Source organism: Artibeus jamaicensis, unplaced genomic scaffold, assembly GCF_021234435.1.
Source record: "Artibeus jamaicensis isolate MK-2021 breed Jamaican fruit bat unplaced genomic scaffold, CSHL_Jam_final contig_497, whole genome shotgun sequence".
Classification (NCBI taxonomy): domain Eukaryota; kingdom Metazoa; phylum Chordata; class Mammalia; order Chiroptera; family Phyllostomidae; genus Artibeus; species Artibeus jamaicensis.
This window is the reverse complement of record NW_026521863.1, coordinates 6,045,556-6,065,664: the sequence shown is the minus strand read 5'-3', so window position 1 is coordinate 6,065,664 and position 20,109 is coordinate 6,045,556. Positions and strand designations below refer to the sequence as shown.

Below are 20,109 nucleotides of genomic sequence, written 5' to 3'. Positions count from 1 at the left end.
CTTGTGCTTTTTTTGGCTGCGGTTGCACCCCAGGCCTCCACCCTATGGCCAGTCTGTTTTTGTTTGTGTCTTGTTTCTCTTGTTTGTAAACATGACTGATGTCCTCTCTTCTTCTCTTCCTCCCTCCCTTCCTAAAAATATTTTATCTATTATTGCTACATTTGCAGTAGTGAGTGGTATTTAAAATCTGAACTTAGAAGGCATCCTATCCACAAATTCTTAGTTTCCTCATTTTTAGTAAGTAATCTCAAAGGTCCTTTCCAGCTCCAAAAATTCTAACTTCCTTATGGACCAGCAGCAATGAGAGAAGTTATCTGGTAGTGAGGTGTTCGGCACATTACAATCAGACCAATTATTTTCTAGTCCTTATGTGTCTGCACCAAACAAGCTCATGAATTATTGATCTAAAAAGATGTCCAAAGTGTCGTGGCCTCTGCAGAAGGTTTTCCAGCTCTTATTTGCCTTCTCAGTTATTACATTCCATGCTGGACTTTGATTTTGTAGGAAAAACAGAAGCACAACTTCTCTAACCCATAGGAGTTCTTATTGGCCCTCTGGCCATTCACTCTCTCCTTGTCTCCCCCACATCCATCTCCTTCCTCTTCATGACTTCTGAGACCTGGATGCTTCCAGAAACAGCTGCATAAGAACCCAGAATTTGTTTTCATTCTTTACTAGGAAGTAGTAATATGTTTCCCGGCAATGTGGCTGTTCCAGCATGGCCCAAAGGGGACTTGGGAAGGGACAGAGAGGGGTCAGTCAGAAGGAGGTAGAGTTTACTTCTACAAGTTTCTGAAGTCTCTTCCTGGATAATCACTGGAGCTGTTTATGTTTTACAAATAATGTTTAATGAAGAACTGTAAAAATTGCCATTAACATTTTTTGAAAAATAAATAAGCAAGGAAGCAGCCATATGGTATCCGTTTAAAACTGGAGGTCAGAGTCTTTTTTAAAAAACAAGACTTCCAAAAAGGCTGAACACAAACTGAAATGTTCCCCACACTTTAATAAAAGTAATATCGAGCCATTCATGGCTAAATTTTAAAATTAGCCTGAAGAATTTAAAACTTTTACAAATGGCACATTAAATTTGGCAAGCAGAAATTCTGAGGATCTATAAAATTGATCCCAGTCCAATAGTTCTTAGTGATTCTGTTGCAATTACCCTTCTCAGCAGAAGAAGGAATTGCAGATGAGGTGCTGCTAGAGAAGAGAGGGTGAGGGCCTGGCACTGGGAAGGAAGGAAGGAAGCCAAGGCAGTGTAGGTGATAATGGGGGCAGGATGGGCCCTCAGGGGACCTGGGGAAGGTGGAGCTGCTGTGGCCCCAGTGGCCGTGAGCCTGCCCTGTGACTGTGGCCCCTGACTGGCACCCGGAGGTGTTGCTGCCTGGCCTTCAGAACACCTGGTCCTCAAAACTGACCTCAGATGTGACATAACATCTCAAGGGAAAGTTGGAACTATCCATGAGTTTCCAGTTGACGATTTTGTTTCCTCTTAATTGGTTTGTCTGTAAAATAAAAGACCATCTGTAAAATCATTAGAATTGTTTTGCACGAGGAATTTTGATCATTAATGCTAAAATGATTTGTAACAGAATTGAGTTGTTCTTTTTAGTTTAACTGCTTGATTCAACGTAATGTTCTTAGCCCTCTTGAATAGCACCTGATAAACCTTTGTCATATGGTTAAAGCATATCAGGAATTCATCTATCTCTAATAGTCTCTGATGGCATTTATAAATTGGAGTAATTAGCTTAGTTGGTTAAAACACTTTGTTTGAGAGAGCAGAGTATTGCTTCAGCCCCTGGGTCAGCCCGTTAATTTCTTTAAGTTTTCTGAGCACAGTCTTGGCCCCTAAAGAGGAGTGGATCCTCACAAAAGTAAAATGCATATACTTTTTTCCAAGTACATAATTATATAGTTGCCCCTCTGGGACAGGTAAGCAGTTAAATAAGATTTTATCTTTGCAGTATTTGTACAGTATTGAGCAGATTATTTGTTCATTTCATAACATACAAAGAATCCTTATCATGTGGTTCTAGGTCTCTGTGTGACCATAACTTTGCAGAAAAATGTACCATGATGTAGTTTTATCTGATCTGAAGGTACTTGTTATTTTATTTTATAAACAAAGAGCCAAAGAGCCATTGTAGAAATGTGGTGCCAAATCGCACAGTGTCTCCTTTTGTATTTTATTTGAATCAATTAAAATGCAAATATATTTTCATTGAAAGGCCATGATTTTTAACCTCAGGATAGGCCTTCTTTGTGTAGCTTTTATTTTGTTATAATGGCTTATGATGGATTTTACAAAGGAAGAAATTTGAGCATCAAGAGGCCCTTTCAGTTAGCCTCTTCCATTGGGGAGGCCAGGGCAGGAGTAGGATCCTGAGACTTAGGGTATCCACCTGTGTGGATAACTTTGCTTTCTCTTGCATCAGGACATCTTCACTTGGGACTTTCAAAGGTGGGAGCTGAGTGAGTTTCTAGTATGTTTTTAAAAGCAAGGCACAGAATAAATGATGCTGCCGTTTGGTTTTGAAATACCACACATGTATGCTTACACACATAGATTATCTCTGGAAGGAAATACAAGACCCCCTGGGTAACCATGGTTGCCTCCGATTGTGGGAGATGGTGCATTGGTAACAAGAGGTTGGTAGAGTCAGATGGCAGCTCTGGTCTTGGGCAATGTATTTAAAGTCTCTCAGTCTTGGTGCTCTCTTCCAGAAAATGGGAATGTGGTGGATATCTGTCGTGTTTGACATGCAGTGTCCATCTACGTTTCATGACAGCCCTCCCAACCCCTGTGGCCCCTGCTAGGGTTCCAGTGCAGCCACAGAGGTTCCATGTCCTGACTAGCTTAGACTTGCAGTTCCCTGGCCAGCAGTGACTGGCTCAGCAATGGGGTCATGACTTTGGTTAGCACATCTAAAAGTGAAATTCTTCCCCCTGGACTTGAATGAGAAGAGCATGTGAGGTCGGAGTAGCAGTCACCCACATTCTAACCTCAGGAACTGGACATAACGCCAACCTGGAGGAAAACATGGGGCCTGAAGTGACACAGGTGGGACCTGAACTCGGGCTGCTCCTGGAGCTCATTCTGCCCTGGCTCCTGACTAGACTCCTCACTTATGTGAGCTAATCAAGTCGCGTTTTGGCTTTGTTTTTTTCTCGTCATGTATGTGAGAAAACAAAATCCCAACAGGACAACAGGCTTCAAATTTTAGGATTACTGGATGATTAAATGAAATTGATCTATAAAGTGTGGTGCTTGGCATGTAGAAAGCACTCAGTGGTAATTTTTAGAATATTTAGTCCGAAGGTCACCTCCCATTTCTCTAATAATTTGCTCTCAGGTGAAATAGAGGCTGCAAGAGTGCTTATAACCAGGTATGTAGCTTTGTAGCCTGGCACAAATATACTTTCTGTTCAAAGGCACATACTTTCTTAAGATAAAATAAAAGTTTCTTTGACATAATACAGCCAAGAAGCACTAGCTGTACTCAGGTTTTAGAGATAATTTAAATCTCCTATTGTTTTCACACTTCAAAACAAACAAACAACAAAACAAATCTCTTTTATCTGCTAATTTAAAAAAGAAAAAATCTGTGTTGGGTAACTTAAAAAAACAAACTAAGAACTCAACAGTAACACAGTAAGCAGGACTGGTCAGCCCTTCAGAAGATAACCCCTGATGACTACATGGATTTTGACTGCCCTTCCTTCCTCCTTCTTCAGCTCTTCCAAGGCAGAAAAATCAGATCAAGCTACTATAGAGAGAAAAAAAATTTAAGATGTTGACATTGAACCACAGAATCTACTGGACTGTATACTATCACAAATACCATTGTTGGTTTTCTGACATCTCAGTAGTCTCCTAAAAGTGCAGTGTGGCATATTTTTTAAAGATGAAATTTAATTAAAAATAAATTTCTAATTTGAGAATTTGAGTAGCATGAGATAATTTAAAAGGCCCTGAGTGCTTTGACAATGGTTGAGAGTCATTGTTCTTAATAAATAGAAATGAACTCCGAAATGACAAGCATTGTGTACACTCTAGCTAACCTGATGTTTTAAGTAAAATGGTTCTAATGAGTATGGAGCTCATGGCCCTTATTTACAATAATCTTGACACTTTCCTTTAGGACTTCTCTGTGATCATCTCATCCCAAACACATTGTATTTCTAAAGTGTTGGGTTTTTTATTACCAGTAAGTACAGTATACAGTACATAGTTCTTGTTTACATTGCTTCATTACTTTTAAATTCTGAAAATGTAGCTGTAGTAAATTAATGAGAAAACATTAAGCATAAAGATAAATAAGTAGGAAAGCAAGGTGATAGATTATTTTCATGCAGTAATAATGGCCGTTGTTGATAGTGTTCTGCGTCAGCTTGCTCTGCTGCATTAGCTTGCTCTGCTGACACACCTGAGACACTGCTCAGATGGAAAGAACCTGAAGATTGAAGGAGATAGTTGAGCAGGACTGGGGCTTAACTGTAAATAAATGGTAAGTGAGGTTCTTAGAAAATTCTTTGATAGAAAATGTAGAGTCTAATAATGGTCGGAAGAGGAATTACAGCAGTGATAGATTTTTCCTTTCATATCTCTCACTGTGTTCCAGGCACTGTGATAGGCCCTCTTTGTGTTTAACCTACTGAATCTTCTCAGCAGTCCTTGGAGGCAGGTGCCATGACCACCCCATCATGGGGAGAAGAGGCATGGGGTTGCGAGGCGATTTGCTCCGGGCACCTGGTTAGGAGGTGTGATGAGAGGGTGCTAGTCACAGTTTATCCCTTAAATTCTCCATTGAATTCCAGATACTCCCTGTTTTACTTTTAATATCTTAAAAGGGTCAGAGTTGTTTATAGGTGCATTGTCCTTTCCAACAATACTAACACAGTGAGCACAAGAAATAGTACCAGCTACCATTACATAAAGAGTTTCTAGTTTCAACTTGTCAGCCGTGAATTTATTCATGAGCATTACCTCCTAGGACTCAATTATATTTTTGTTTTAAAACAGGTCTGAAGTGTAACATTCTCTCAGAGTAGCTTGCTTATTAAGGTTATTTTTGGTGTGTTTACATAGTTACTGGGGTGTTTTTCTCTCTTTAAAATTGTAGCCTTACTATGCGTACCTAACCGCTGTCTCCTTTGCTTTGGTGGTAACATGAAGTTAGGAAACTATTATGCTGGACAAATGTTTCTTAGCCCTTTAACAGCCTCTCTCTGTTTGGCAGCCATGCCTTAAATAACTTACTTGTTCTACATCACACCTTTCAAGCAGAGCAGATTGTCAGGAGAAACTCGCCTGGCCCAGGTTGTTCCCTGCTGCTCTGAAGGGCACGGCAATTTGGTGCGGGCTATCTGCGTCTGACGTTGGGGTGGCTGGAGAGAACTCGGGGCTACACGAATGACTTTTGATGCGAGTCCGGGCCCTGTGCCAGGCTCTAGAAAGACGAAGCCGACAGCCATGCTTGCCCTTGAGCTTGTCTGGTGAGGAAGACTGGGCATGCCACATGGTGGGCCCTTCGGGGGTTAGAGTCAGAGATGGCTTCCTGAAGGTGGCATGTTTTACCTTCCTTCTGTACCTCATCTGCACATTTTGCTCTAATTCTTGGTGATTTGGGGGGAGTGACTGCAGGCAGAATGATACGTACTTCATTTTTTTTACTTGACAGTGAGTTGTGCTCTCAAAGTTGTATTTTTTCCTGACTTCCTGTATGCATCTAAAAAGCAAGTGCAGCACTGTAATTTGGTCTGAGACTCAGTTCTTGAATTGTGAGTATTTGGGATTTTAGAAGCTATATGATGCACACACCGTGGAGTGCGCGCGTCTCCTCGCAGGGCCGGCTGATCCTGCAGTCAAGCACGAGCCTTCAGCAGAGCTTGCCGAGTGGGGTGGGGGGGGGTCACCTGAGCTGGGGCCAGTTCAGGACCGTTGGTAGCCAGACAAGTCAGTTCAGGTTTTGCCATCAAACGAGTTAGTCAAACATATTAGGTTTTCAGAGATTTTTAGAGTTCAGAATTGTGGATAATTGATTGTAGACTTACATTCCAGACATAGAACTCTGCTTTTTATTTTCTTCATATTTCATGGACTTGATGTTCATTCGAGTTGTAGGGCATTAGGTTAGAATGTGGAGGTGAAATGACTGGATGAATTCTGTGTTCTGAGCTGTAGAAGTAAATTGCTGCCAAGAAGACCAATGCAAGTATATTATTCTATAGTAACAATAATAGTATAGTTTCATTTATCTTTCTAAAAGCTCAAATTAGGGAATACTCTTAATGCAACCCTGGGTAGAACGAAGTGTCTCTTTATAGTTTGTATTTATTTGAACTCGGCACCACCACAGTTGAGCATGTGCAGTACAGTGATGTATCCCTTACCAGACAGCAAGCTCTTTTTGGGTAGGGAACCTGGCATTTTCTCTTTTTGTCACTGGTATCTGGTGTAGAGGACACTCAGGTACATGTCTGTAGGAGAAGCAGGAGTATGAGGAGGAGGCGGGGAGACTGCTCTGGCCTGATGCTTTCGCATCCAGGGCTCACAGTTTCCTCATAACTTACCAGGGTGTCACGGTGCTCTCTGCCTGACTAACTGTCCTGAGCACAGCTTTTAGGAAACAGATTCAGGAGCTCGTCTGACTGGCTGGCTGACTGCTCTGTAGGTCAGGAAAGTTTATCCACACCTGTATGTGTTAGTTTTGGGCTCTGTCTAGGGACCCTGTACCTACTGGTTCTTGAGAAGTGGAGGGCAAGAAGTTGGGTTCAGTGTCCTCTGAAGTTATGAGCACTTCCTTCATCCTTGATTTGGAAAGCTAGCCTTCCAGGACTGCACACCTTGCCGTGGTGGAGTTTCTGCTGTTTTTCCCCATTTGCGATAGTTGTCCAGGCAGCAGGGTGGGCAAGAAGGGACTTTGGATCCCAGCAAACCAGAGATTGAATCCTCGATGTGTCATTCTATATTAGTTTCTTTTTTTGTGACTTTCCTTAAATCTCTGAGCCAGGCTCTCACCTCTGAAATGATATTGATTAGTAGATACGCTCTACCTCACAGGCCTGTGGTCAAGATGAAGTGAGATACTTTTGATAATGTAGTACAGAACATGTCACTTGGTAAGCCCGGATGACTGACTGGTTCTCGGTCATCACCAACAGCTCTTTTGTGCGCATGAGACTGTGAGTAGTTCTCACTGGCATCTATTGGAGAGGTTGAGATGTCATTACAGTAAGGGTTGCGCTGTTAATTGCAAAAATGTTCCTTTCACATACGTGACTTCAGTACCATAATAAATACCATTAATCTTGTGAAGTCAAAAGGAGATCTTGAGAAGCAAAGAGGAGCAGTGCCCAAAACGGAATGAGAAGTTGGATTTAAGAATCAAGATCACAGCAAATTTAGCCACCGGTGGGTTATAAGAAGCGTTTGCTGGAGCAGTTTGGCAGATTGTGTTGAGTCTAGGACAAAATTCAACCCATCTCAGCCTGGATCATTTATACTGCTCAGCACCCACCTCCGAGTCCCATGGTCATTAAAGTGTAGGACATAGCCCTGGCTGGTGTGGTTCACTTGGTTGGAGTATTATCCTATGAACCAAAACATCGTGGGTTTGATTCCCTGTTAGGGCACATACGAGACAGCAATCATTGTTTCCGTGTGTGTGTCTGTCTATCTCTAAAAGCGGGGGGGGTGTCCTTGGGTAAGGGTTAAAAAGAAAGGCGTAGAACCTAGACTCAGACCCAGTCTAGTCATCTCAGACGTGGAGTACTCTACGCTGTCACCTTACTCTTACTTAAAATAAGACCACCTGCCCAGCACACATTCATGTCAATGATAATGAACACATTACTGTGTTAATTCTGTGAAATATTCTATCTCGTTTCCCTGTCTGTGACATAGGAGTGCTTATATCTCCTATTTTTTATGGTAATGTGATGAGGATTATAATAGAGTGATCGAAGTAGAAGTGACACACAATTTTATACATATTTTAGCTATTGTTAACAAGGTGTGGATTTACATAATTTAGGCTGGGATAGTGCCTGTTTTCAATGCCTGTATAACTAATTTGGGGATGAACCTTATCAAGATGAATAGGATGGACAGATAACACCCAGGATATTTTGACACCCAGGATGGGGCAAGTCCACAGGTGAGTCCACAGTGACTGGGAGCTGTTCTTTGAGCTGTACTCACAAGGCCCAGGCACGCGGGAGAGCACAGTCAGGCCACTCCGAGTGTGCAGGTGGGGATGGAGTGAAGACTTGGAGATGGCTGCCCAGGGCCCAGGGCACGTGGATTTAATGGGAGAGTGGTGTGGTAACTGTGGACTATCAAAGGGAGTTTGTATTTGATCTTCAGGACTAAAGGGTGATGGATTTCAGCAGAGCCAATCAGATGGACATACCTGCTGAACCCCCTTTTAAAAAGCTCCAAAGAGGGTGACTGTCTTTTAGGGGTGTAATGTGGCTTGGATAAGACTTGGAAGAAAGCGAGAGTAAAAGAAGTAGCAGGATTTGGTGGATTAACACATGGATGATTGCTACTGCAGACTCAAAATTATCACAAGACTGTGGTCAGAGGAGCAGTGGCTAGCAGTGGCAGCTGAGTCTGGTTGGTGGGATGCAGGGGGCTTTGGTGGGGTTCTGTGAGCTTGTCTTAGCCTTCTGAATTACATTGATGATCTGTTTCTTTAAAATAGATCATCTCAAATATCTGAACATAATTTTTTCTAGCATAGGAAGCCAATTCTTTTATTCCCTAAATATAGCATACATTATGACAAGGTAGTTTAATTGCAAAAATTTGACTTTTAGCATAACAACTACATGCTTTTTTAGTATTTACTTTGACATCTAATTAGTTGGCAGTGGTTGATCCCTCCAGGGGTGTCCAGCCTTTTGGCATCTCTGGGCCACACTGGAAGAAGTGTTGTCTTGGGCCACACATTAAATACATCGCAACACATAATCACACACACAAAAAATCTCTTTGTGTTTTAAGTAAACACGCTTTTTGTGTTGGGCCACATTCGCAGCCATCCTGGGCTATACGTGGCCTGCGAAACACAGGTTGGACACCCCTGCTTACACCAGGGTTCTTAATTTGTTTGACAGGTTGTTAACCAGCTGTCTAAATTGGGGTGAGGCGATATTATCATCCCAGCTGGGGTGAGTAGCTGACTCCATATCCATCTTAGGCATCAGACCCGAGCGTACCCTTATTGGTTGTGGCTTATGGATTCTGGGAGCAAGACATGTCAGGGCCTGCGGGACCGAGGTGCTCATTGATTCCAAGCAGAGTCAAGGGCTCATCTCACAAGTGTTCGTGGGTCTGTAACATGAGGGGACTGCAAAGTCAGACAGTCTGCTTGGAAACTTCCCAGAGGTAGCTTAAGGAATTCTGAAGCTAATTCCAGATTATATTTTCCATTACCCAGCCCCAAAGTCGGGTGTTCAGTTGGGTTAAGAGTTGGTTGACTAAAATAAACAATACTTTATCTGAAAAGCAGTTGCCCTCACCTCAGTGGATTCTGTTGTGAATGGAGGTTCTATCTGAGTAAACCACTCTGTAATTTCTAAGAAAAATAGAAAAAGTGCATGATCACCTACTGGCCTTCCACCTCCACCACCCCGCCCCCCCCCCCTCTAAAATCACCATCTTGATAAAAGTACCAGGGGTTTGTACTGGCAGTTCACTACAGGCATAGCACTCTAAAACCGTTCTTACTGACTTTCCCTTGTACCTGGCTGCTGTTACATATCACATCTGCAGTCAGGGCTTCATCCAGCTCAGTGTCCCCTTGACTTAGGTTGTGCCTAATTAAAGGTGATTTTGCTCAAAACAAGAAACTGTGTGACAGAAAGAGCATGGATTCTGGAGTAGGCAGGCTCTGGCTTCAAATCTTTTCTTTTAAAAAGCTTAGTAAATGTGTCATCTTGAGCAAGCTGCTCTTTGGACTTCAGATTCTTCTGTGACATGGTGATATCGCCTGCCTCAAATAGTTGTGAAGATGAAATTAACGTGTATAAACATTGAATATGCATATTATATACTAATATATGTTGTCTAATTATATATGAATATACATTATACAGTGATACATTTTATGTGTCATTTAGTATAGTGTTTGGTACATAAAGTTCCTTATTTGATGCTAATTTTTATTCTCCCTTCTTCCCCACAAGTCTTGCCGTCAAATATGGTGCCATACAGCTCACCTTTTATGTCAGTCAGGAAAATCTCACAAATACATTGTATAATATTTTGATTATAAAGACTGCAACCAACTAGCTAAAATATTCATTCTAAACATTATATTTAACTAGCCACAACTATCAGATAGATCATTACTCTTGTTAATTTCAAGTTTTATTATCAATTTTAGGTAATGTTTATATCTGAATTAGAATAATAAATTTGGTGTTTTGGTGCTCAAATCTTAATAAAGCATTGATTTCTCAAAATTCAATGAAGCCAAAGTGTATTAAACATAAAGGGTGTCCAGTCTTTCATGGTGAGAGAATGAAGTTTACATGCTCATAAAAGACAGGTGCTCCATCCCTCCTGTAGGAGAACAGCACTGGTGGAAGGCACTCGTAGGGGCTTACTATATGTAAAGATTTATTTTTGAACAAAATAATATAGTACAAACATAACATTTCACATCTAGGAAGAAACCTTCATTCTCTGGACTCTAGTTTTTTATAGCTACAGAGTTCAGATGGGGCATGCCTTGTTCAGAAAGGCAGTGTATGGTAGTGGTCAAGCACACAAGTAAAAGCCAGACTACCTGGGTTAGAAATCTGACTTAATCATTTGTGAGCTGAACGACCTTGGGCAAGTTCCTAAATCTCCTTTTTCTATATTTTTATTTGCAAAATCAGAACTGAACAGTAATAGTCACTGTCTCATGGGGTTAATGAAAGGACTAAATGAGTTAACAACTAGAAAGTGCTTAGGGTTGTATGTAGCACAGAGTGTTAGCTGTTTTTAAAGCTTTGAGAATTGGGGCAGAAATGGTTTGTTTTTTATTTCATCTCGCAGTGATTACAGAAAGAAATAGGAAAAATTGAGAGAAAGTAGTCAGAATGGGGAAATGTTGTGAAAGCAGAGGATGAAACCAGGAAGAAACTCCATGGAGTGCAGTTGGGAGAGTGGGTGCAGCGCAGAGGGTCCGAAGCCGAGAGGCGATCTCGCTCCATGTTGTGAACGTGCAGCTGTGTTTGAAGCTGTCAACTAAAGCTTTCAGAGCAGGTGCGTTGCATCACGCCAAGGGCAAATAAAAAATTGAAGACCATGTCTCATCCAGGACATCCAAGTTACTCTGTGCCTTGAATATTAAACGGCCACCTGCCAGTCACATTTATTCTGACGCTTCGTGAAGTTCTCAGCACAGCACACTTTAATGTCCTAATTTTAAGGGTTTAGGAGATTGGGCCTGAAAGGTGGTTGGTCAATCCAAAGAAAAGGAGAAAGGGAAAAGTAGGTTAAAATAGTGAATCATTAAAGAATGGTGCATAGACACCTTATACATTTTACTGTAACGTAAAGCGTTCTTTCTGAGTAGCAGATGAACCAGTAATTAGTGTTTCCATGTATTTACCACACGGATGCCATGATACTTTTTCCATTGTCCAATGCCTATGCTACTTGCTATCAAACACAGCACTGCCAGCGTTTTACTCAAGAAAGCTCCTGCCCTGGCTGGTGTAGCTCAGTGGGTTGAACACGGGCCTACAAACCAAAGGATTGCGGTTCAATTTCCAGTCAGGGCAGATGCCTGGGTTGCAGGCCAGTTCCCAGCAGGGGATGCTTAAGATTTATTTATTTATTTATCTTAGAGGGGAAGGGAAGGAGAGAGAGAGAGAAACATCAATGTATGGTTGCCTTTCATGCGTCCCCTGCTGGGAACTGGCCTGCAGGGAACCAGCCTGCAACCCAGGCATGTGTCCTGACTGGGAATTGAGCCGCTGTTGTCTGGTTCACAGGCCCGTGCTCAATCCACTGAGCTACACCAGCCAGGGCAAATCTTTTTAAAAATTATTTTAAAAAAAGAAAAGAAAGGTTCTGATGGGAGTTCAGGTTGGCTTCCTTTCACATGCACATACACATGTACACATGGATATAATTCACATACTACACAATTCACCTATTTAAAGTTTTCACATTCTATTTAATGGTTACAACCATTTACTATGAGCTCTGAGGCGTCTGGGAAAGGACAGGTAACAAAGTATACAATCTCCAGATTATTGTCTCTACTTCTTGATAGTTGTATCACATTCACTTAATTCAACTGAAATCTTTTTTTAATGACCTGCCTTGAATCCTTGCGAATTTTACTTAGTTTTCGTAGTCAAATCTATATTCATGAACCTGCATGTGTTAACTCAAACTGATTCCCCCAACAAATGAATTCTACAGTTCATCGATTCTACTGTCTTATTTAGTACATTTTTACCATGTAACTTGTAGACAATTGCTGCTTTAAGAGATTCAAGTATCTAACATGGTTTAGCCAGAGTAAATATAAATAATGACATCTTTCTTGTTTTCTAGCTATTATAGCAAATTGCTGAGTTCCATCTAATTCATACAGTATAAGACTTACTGATTTCTATGGTTAACTAGCAAATAATTAGCCTTGAAATTTTGTTTATATAGAAAACTGGTGATGAAATTGGTCTTATCTGTCATATAAAATGCTCAGAAAAAAATAATACACTCATTTTTTAATGAATCAAACAAAGCCCTTATCACAGGTATAGTTACTTGATTATTTAACAAGGCAAACACCTGAAAAATAAAATTTTCTAAATAGCTTTCTGAAGTCATTGAGGTAAATTAACTCTGTAAATTATGTCCAATTAGTACCATGGTTGAAATCTTACTAGGAACAATATAGCACAGACTGGACTAGATGGGCCTGCCATCTCTCTGAGTTCCATGGGAATGGCAGAGGTGACACTTCCCATCACACGGCAGCTGTGGGGACACAGGCCTTCTGTCACCGTGGCCAGGGTGCAGTTTCTGTCACCCCTTTTCTGAGATTTGAAAAGGAGTGTCCCAACTCAAGATGATGTGGTTTGCTGGGTCATAGCTTTAAAAAGAGATGTGAGGCCCAAATAAACAATTTAATAATTTTGCCAGCTAGGGTATGCTTTTGCTGAAAGTATCTTACTTAACAGGCAAAAGATTTCATGTGTTCACTACTTCCTGCAACTAAAATCAATAAAGGCCAACTTTTCTCTGAGATAAAAGTGACAGCTTTTTCTCCTTGTAGTTAGTTCCCACATACACAAAACTGTGTTTTATGTGAAGATGGAAGGAGTGCATTTGGGAATTTCATTGTACAAATAAATCATTTGTTAGGTTTTAATTAATTGCAAAAGTCTATAAAATATATATGAATCATGTGGTATGCCTCTTTCCTTGGAGTTGGCAAACAGTGCTTTTGACAAGATGTCTATTTTTCAGTGTGGCTTTGGCTGGAAGATGGCCAGAGCCCAGAGGTACTCCTACTACTTCATGCTTAGAAAGACCCTTTGGCTTAAGCTTAGAGTTCCTGTTGGAGAGTGTAGGCTGGTTCAGGTCTGTTGAACACAAATTGAACATGAGCCAGCACCTAGGCTGGGTGGGTAGGGGTTTCTTGTTTGTTTTAGTAGTGTTACAACATGTTTAATTGTGTAAGTCACTCATGTGCACAGTGAGAAGTAAAAGAAGCCTGTGAAGTGAAATGTCCTCTTCAGTGTCTAGAGAAGCAGCCTTTGATAACAGTTTGGTGTTTCTTGTGAATTTTTGCTGCACACACAAGAAGAGGCAAAAAGATATAACATGTTCGCAAATGTATACAGCTTTTTAGAGAACAGTTGGAACGTGGAACACCTGATTAGCAGCTTGCTTTTAGAGACACTGTATGTGAGCTTCTTTGCTTGTCGGTACACTAATTAAAAAAAAAAGATTTTAAAAGAGAATAACTGTTATTCAAATAAGTGACTGTACCATTATTTAATTACTCCCCCATGTATGGGTCGATGTTTACGTTGTTTTGTCCTTATTGATATGTTATCATCTTCAACTTAAAAAAAAGCAACAACCTGAATTCTAATATTTTTTTGTCAGTTACTACAGTATGGGAACTGCTCCTAGCTAGGAGCAAATAGCTACATCATTGCACAGTGGGCTTCTTCCTAAGTTAACTGTATGCAGCTAAGTGTTCATACCTGGTGTGAACAGAAGGTTGACCCCCCACCCCATGGTAATTGGGCCTAACTCTCAATCTTTATACTCTATTTCATGTAATATATTTGTAGCTGGAGTACCTCTAGAGACCATCTACAGGGTGGGGCTGTTGCAACAGTTTCCTAGATAAGGAAAAGTCATTACTCTGCCTACCAGATGGGAAAATCCAATTGCAGCAGAAAAAGGAGCAAATAGAATGCTCAGATCGCAGCCTGTGTACCAGGGAATTGCACAGTCAAAAGATTGAGAGGAGGAAAAAAAACATTTGTCGAATGGTTTTGTAGAAATTGAAAACTCAAGACTGAAGAATTTTAATTACTGCGTTTAGTTTACTTTGGGTACTATATTTTAAAATAGGAATAAAATGGAAATATTTGAAACAGACAGCAGCACGGACACAGCCGATATAAGGGTTTCTTAGCGTAGTGCCCATGTGTGCGTTCATGTTTGTGGACAGGTAGGAGATTAGAGCGCTGCTATTTATTTGCTTTTGTAAAATGTAAAATAAAAACCATAAGGAAGTATTTGGTTATAAAATGGAGAAAGTGGCTGTATCTTGAAGAATTGGATCGTGTACAGCCCTGTATACAGCAAGGACATCGGCACTTGTCCTGCTGCCTTTTAACAATTGTGCACAGAGAGTGCATCATGCCCATGGGAGAGGGTGACAAGGGGCCGTGGCTTAAGTCAGATGGTCATTAGCAGTTCGACCAGTATTTTTAAAAGCATTTTCTCTCTTAGCAACAGTGTTTTTCCTTAACATTAAATTTGGAGTAGACTAGAAACACTGAATGGCAGAGGCTTTGAAGTGTATCTCCGTACCCGGAGGAGAAGACATGGAGTTCCTGGGTGAAGGAGAATGCCTCCGTCTGGGCTGGGCTGCCTCGGTGCGCGGCCGCCTGCTTCGCAATGTGCACTGCTGTGTTTGAGGGCGGCAATTTGGTCACGTCTTTGCCGCCACTGGGCGTTATTTATTGTGATGACTTTTCTTGTTACTGTTATTTTTGCTTATACATAGATGCTTGGTTTCATCTGTAGGGATTAGGTGTGCTTCCCCTGCAGTGTAAGGAAGTGCCACCAGAACAGGCTCCCCCCCCCACACACACACACCATGTATTTCTAGAGCCTAGGAGGTTGCCTGGAATGTGGCCAGCACACAGTAAATATCTGTTGAGTGAAGTAACAACATGTACCTAACTGTACCTTGTACAAATAGGGGTTTGAATCACATAATAGGAAGCCCAGAGGTAAGACGCTGCTGCTGTTTTTCAGAAGCCAGAGCTCAACAGCATCTCTGTGGTTCTCTTGGTCTTTTCCTCACAGTCACGTGTAGATGCCGCCTCTAACTCCAGTACATTAGAGGAGGCAGGAGACCGGAGACTGCAGGGTTGATGGCCTGGGCAGATTTCTGCTCACATCTCATTGGCCAGAACTATGTCATATGGCCTCTCCTGACTACAAGGGGGGCCTTGGAAACCTGCTGGTTGACAGGGATGTAGCAGATTGGGGTTGGATGTTGGATAAGCCATTCCCCATTCTATACGGCCATCATACCTGTTTGTCTACATGAGTATTTGTGCACAGGGAAACCAAGCATTTCCCCTTAGTATGTGTTTATTTAGCGTTTCTCTTAATTCTTTGTTCTATTTGATAGACGCATCTTCCCAATTTTTTTCTGACCTTTCACATTGACTAATTTAGCAATTTTAGCTAGTACTAGTTATATCTCTTCTCGCATATCCAAAAACAGGGAATCGATTGCCTCTTGTAACTGAAAAGCCCTGGGTTCATCTGGCTTTGGGCACATTTCAGTCCACACATTCGGGCGGGATCTTCAGCTCCTCGTTCTCCATGTGCTGACTATATTCCTTTGTCAACTTCTTCCATAGTAGGTGGTTTTCGATAGCCCCAGGCTTCCATGACCCCAGCAGCTCACAGTGCCAGGTAAAATGGAGACCCTCTGTCCCTAAGGGCTGACGGGTCAAGTTCCCCTAGTTGTGGCCACTGTTGGCCAGCCTGCATCCTGGTTCTTTTGGCAGCCAGCTGGCTGGGAGGCACAATGCTGGGCAGTACTGGCAGGAGCACAGCGGGAGGAGGAGCAGGGGCTCACTCCTTGGGGGGAGCCAAGAGTGCCAGGCACAGAGAAACAGGTGCCCGCTGCAGGCCCAGCCAGCCTCCAGCATGTGTTTCTGCAGCTGAGTCTGCTGTCCTTTGATTTTTCTCCTGTTGCCTCAAAGCTTAGACGCTGTACCTGCACAGTTCTGTTTTATGCATTTGGGCTGTGTTGGGCATTTCTGTTCTTTGCTCAGTCCTCCTGGAGTTGCTCTGAAATGTGACGTGGGTAAGGTATACAGTACTGGCTCTTGACTCGATTGCTGGCTTCACATCCCGGCTCCAGCCACTGCAGCTGTGAGACTTGGGCACATTATGAATTGTTCCTGTGCCTCTGCTTTCTCATTGCTAAAAGTGGGGACAATACTTCTTACTAGCAGAGTAATCCTCAGAGTTGAATGAGAAGATGCATGTAGTAGTGTTGGAGAGCCACGCAGAGTGTTGGCCCCAGTGGATGTCAGCTCTGGTGTCAGTTACTACTGTGACCATTACTATTACTAGTCAGTGTTCCCTCTCTCGCCAGCCCATTCTGTCACATCTGTGGTGTGAAGCAGGGCCCTGGTTCTCTCTTCCCTTTTTGCTCGCACAGGAACTTCATCACTTGCTTGTTCTTGGCAAGAATCATTTTTGCCTATAGGCAACTCAGATGATTAAGAAACATTTACAAAAAGCTTAACTCTGCATGACTTTGAGACAGGATCGTTTTTACAAATCAAGTAAATACTATGGTAATCAGCTTTTGCTTTGTTTATATCAGGTGCGGTACTTTTCAAAAGCAGAGTCAAAAGGAGTCATTATTACGAAATGGATCCTTTGAAAATATTCTGAAGGGACCGAATTTAATATGTTTTCTAAGTTTATATAATCATACATATATATTTTAATATATGAATTGTATAAATAATTTATTTTGTAAAAAGTGTACAGCAGGAAGAATACAAATTATCTTTTGTAATCCCATCTCCTAGAGCTAAAACTGTTGTTTACATTGGGGTGTTTACGTGCAGGCTGCCTTTCTGTGTACATGCATATACTGTAACATAAGTTAAGATGTTTCACTTAAATAGCCACAAGTAGGAGAGATTTTGTTTTAAAACAAAAACAAAATGCCTCGTTTTAACTTCCTCACAAATGCACACGCCTTTTTCTTAAGCACAGTCATTCAGAGTCCCGGAGAGCTAGGCTGAGCCCGTGCTCAGTGTGTTCTGATGGGTGTGGATCCACAGGGGCTGAGGTTTTGGGCTTCGCCGTTTTTACATCACATTAATTAGGGACTGAGAAAAGCAGATCATGGTGGGATTGCCAAGCAGATGTAATCACGAAAAGTGAAACTGTTTGCTTAGCAGGAGAGAGATTTTTAACAGATTTTTTTTCATGGAGGCAGCGTACTACATGAGAACTAACATAGCAATTTGAAAGTCAAATTCTGGACGTGAAAAAGATAGGTATAAATATTCTGCTGAATCGTGAGGACAGATCCAATCCCAGAAAACTAGCAAGTATTAGGTCTGTACAGGGCCTTACCCTTCGTGCCCCAGCAAGTCCAGTGGGTCATAGGGAAGGAAAAGTGTCTCTGTTCTACCCACCTCAAGTTCTCATCTCGGTCTCTTCACAAAAGATGGGTGATAAGAGGAAAACATATACATTTTATTAATACACATTTTACATGACACAAAACCCTTTGTATAAGGAAATGAGAGCTGAAGACATGGTTTCACCTGAGTGTTTTTATAGTGGGTTTGATAAAGAGTAGGGCCTGGAGGGAAATGTGATTCAGGACAAAAGGGCCATGAGCTAAGGGGACCCATGTGGTAGAAACTCAGCAAGCCCATCCTCTCAGACTTCTCCCACATCCCTCCTCTTCCAATGCAAGGACACTCCTTTCCTCTGGGCGCCTCTCACGGGGTCTTGTGTCCTGCTTTAGGAATGACGGATGAGGGAACGTCAGGAGAGCCCTTCCTGTACCTGTTATTTCTCAGATTCCTTCCATGTAAAATGTTCAGTATGCCAACATGTGACATATTTTGGGGTAGTGTGTCCTGAACCCTGTCAGCAGACTTCATAGGTACCTAGTACCCCTTCCAAACTAGCCAAAGGCCTTCCGCCTTCTTTGGATGTATACCATACTTTAAGGGGTACAACATAGTGATTCCATATTTGTATATATTGTGAAATAGTCACAGTCAGTCTAGTTGCATTCATCACCGTATGTAAGTACAAAAAATATTTTTTTCTTGTTACGAGAACTTTTAAGATCTACACTCTTAGCAACTTTCGGACACGTAGTACACCACTCTACATTGCATCCCATGACTGTTTATTTTATAACTTAAAGTTGGGTTTTTTGGCTATTGAGTTGTATGAGTTCTTCATGTAATTTAGATATTAACCCATTAGCAGATATATACTTTCAAATATTTTCTCCCATTAAGTAGGGTTTGGTTTTTTTTCCCTGTGTAGAAGGTTTTTAATGTGTTGTAGTCCCACCTGTTTATTTTTGCTTTTGTTCCCTTTACTTTTTTTTTAATTTTATTTAGTTATTTTTCAAGTACAGTTTTTTGACTATTTCTTCCATTGTTCCCTTTACTTTTGAGTCAGGTCCAAAAAAATCATCACCAAGACCAATGTCAAAGAGTTTTACTTGTCTGTGTTTTCTTCTAGGAGTTTTATAGTTTTAGGCTTACATTTAAGTCTTCAATTCATTTTGAATTAAATTTGTGTATGGTATAAGATGGGCTTTAGAGTCTGACCAACCAGGGTCATTTCTGGCTCTCCCCCCACTTGCGGAGAGATTTGGAACGAAATGATGAATGCCTCCAAGCCACAGTTTTCCGTCTTTACAGTGGGATGGTCCTAATCACCGCAGAGGTTTTGCATGAGGGTTGAATGAGATGATACAGTGCAGAACCTAGCAGTGGCAAGTCCAGAATGAACGGTAATTATTCTCTTTAGCAGTTTTTCTGTCTGCAGTAGTCCTGTCAGTTAGGTGCTAGTCCCCTGTTTGACAGGTGAGGAAACTGAGGCACACTCAGCTGTGTGTCCCATTTTTGATCGACAGTACTCATGATGGAATAGAATTGACTCTTGTTTTTTATAGTTTAGAGGTTGCTGAATTTTTTGGTCATCCAAGCTGCCTTTGATAATTCCCTTCAAAAAGAATGTTGTGGTTGCATCTGTCAGCAGGTTGCAGATGTGTGTGGCATAATGGATCCTTCAGCAAAGTGGGGAGAAGTTGAACTTTAATAAATAGTGACATACAACTAAATGCAAGTAGAGAGTTGTTAAAATTGAATTTAGGTTATAGAAGAATTCAAAATCTATTTCAGGTAATTGAAATTACTAACTGAGCCAGTGTTGAGTTGTACTGCAGGAACAACACAGGTTGGAAACCTCCACTTAATGGGCAGTCTTTTTCAATAAATACGGTAAATGTATTTTCTGTTTCTTATGATTTTCTTCAAAATGTTTTATTTTTCTCTAGCTTAATACAGTATATAATAGATATGATCATAGAGAGTATGTGTTAGTCAGCTTTTATGTTATCAGTAAGGCTGTTAGTAGTTAAGATTTTGGACAGTCAAAAGTTTTATGAGGATTTTCAATTGCGTGGGGGGTGGGGACCCCTAACCCTTGTGTTTAAGGATCAACACTACACAGGAAATCAAACAGGTATTTTGAAGAGAGAACCCCAAATGTTACGTATGTTAGAGAATGTGTAATTGCAATTTTTTGTTTGTAGC

At 41.3% G+C, this 20,109-nt stretch overlaps 1 protein-coding gene across 4 annotated transcripts in view; it reads left to right on the top strand.

The window, feature by feature from the left end:
* The window catches only part of TULP4 (TUB like protein 4), a 205,876-nt gene that overhangs the window by 96,107 nt on the left and 89,660 nt on the right, over positions 1-20,109 (top strand). The gene's annotated exons all lie outside the window — the stretch shown is intronic.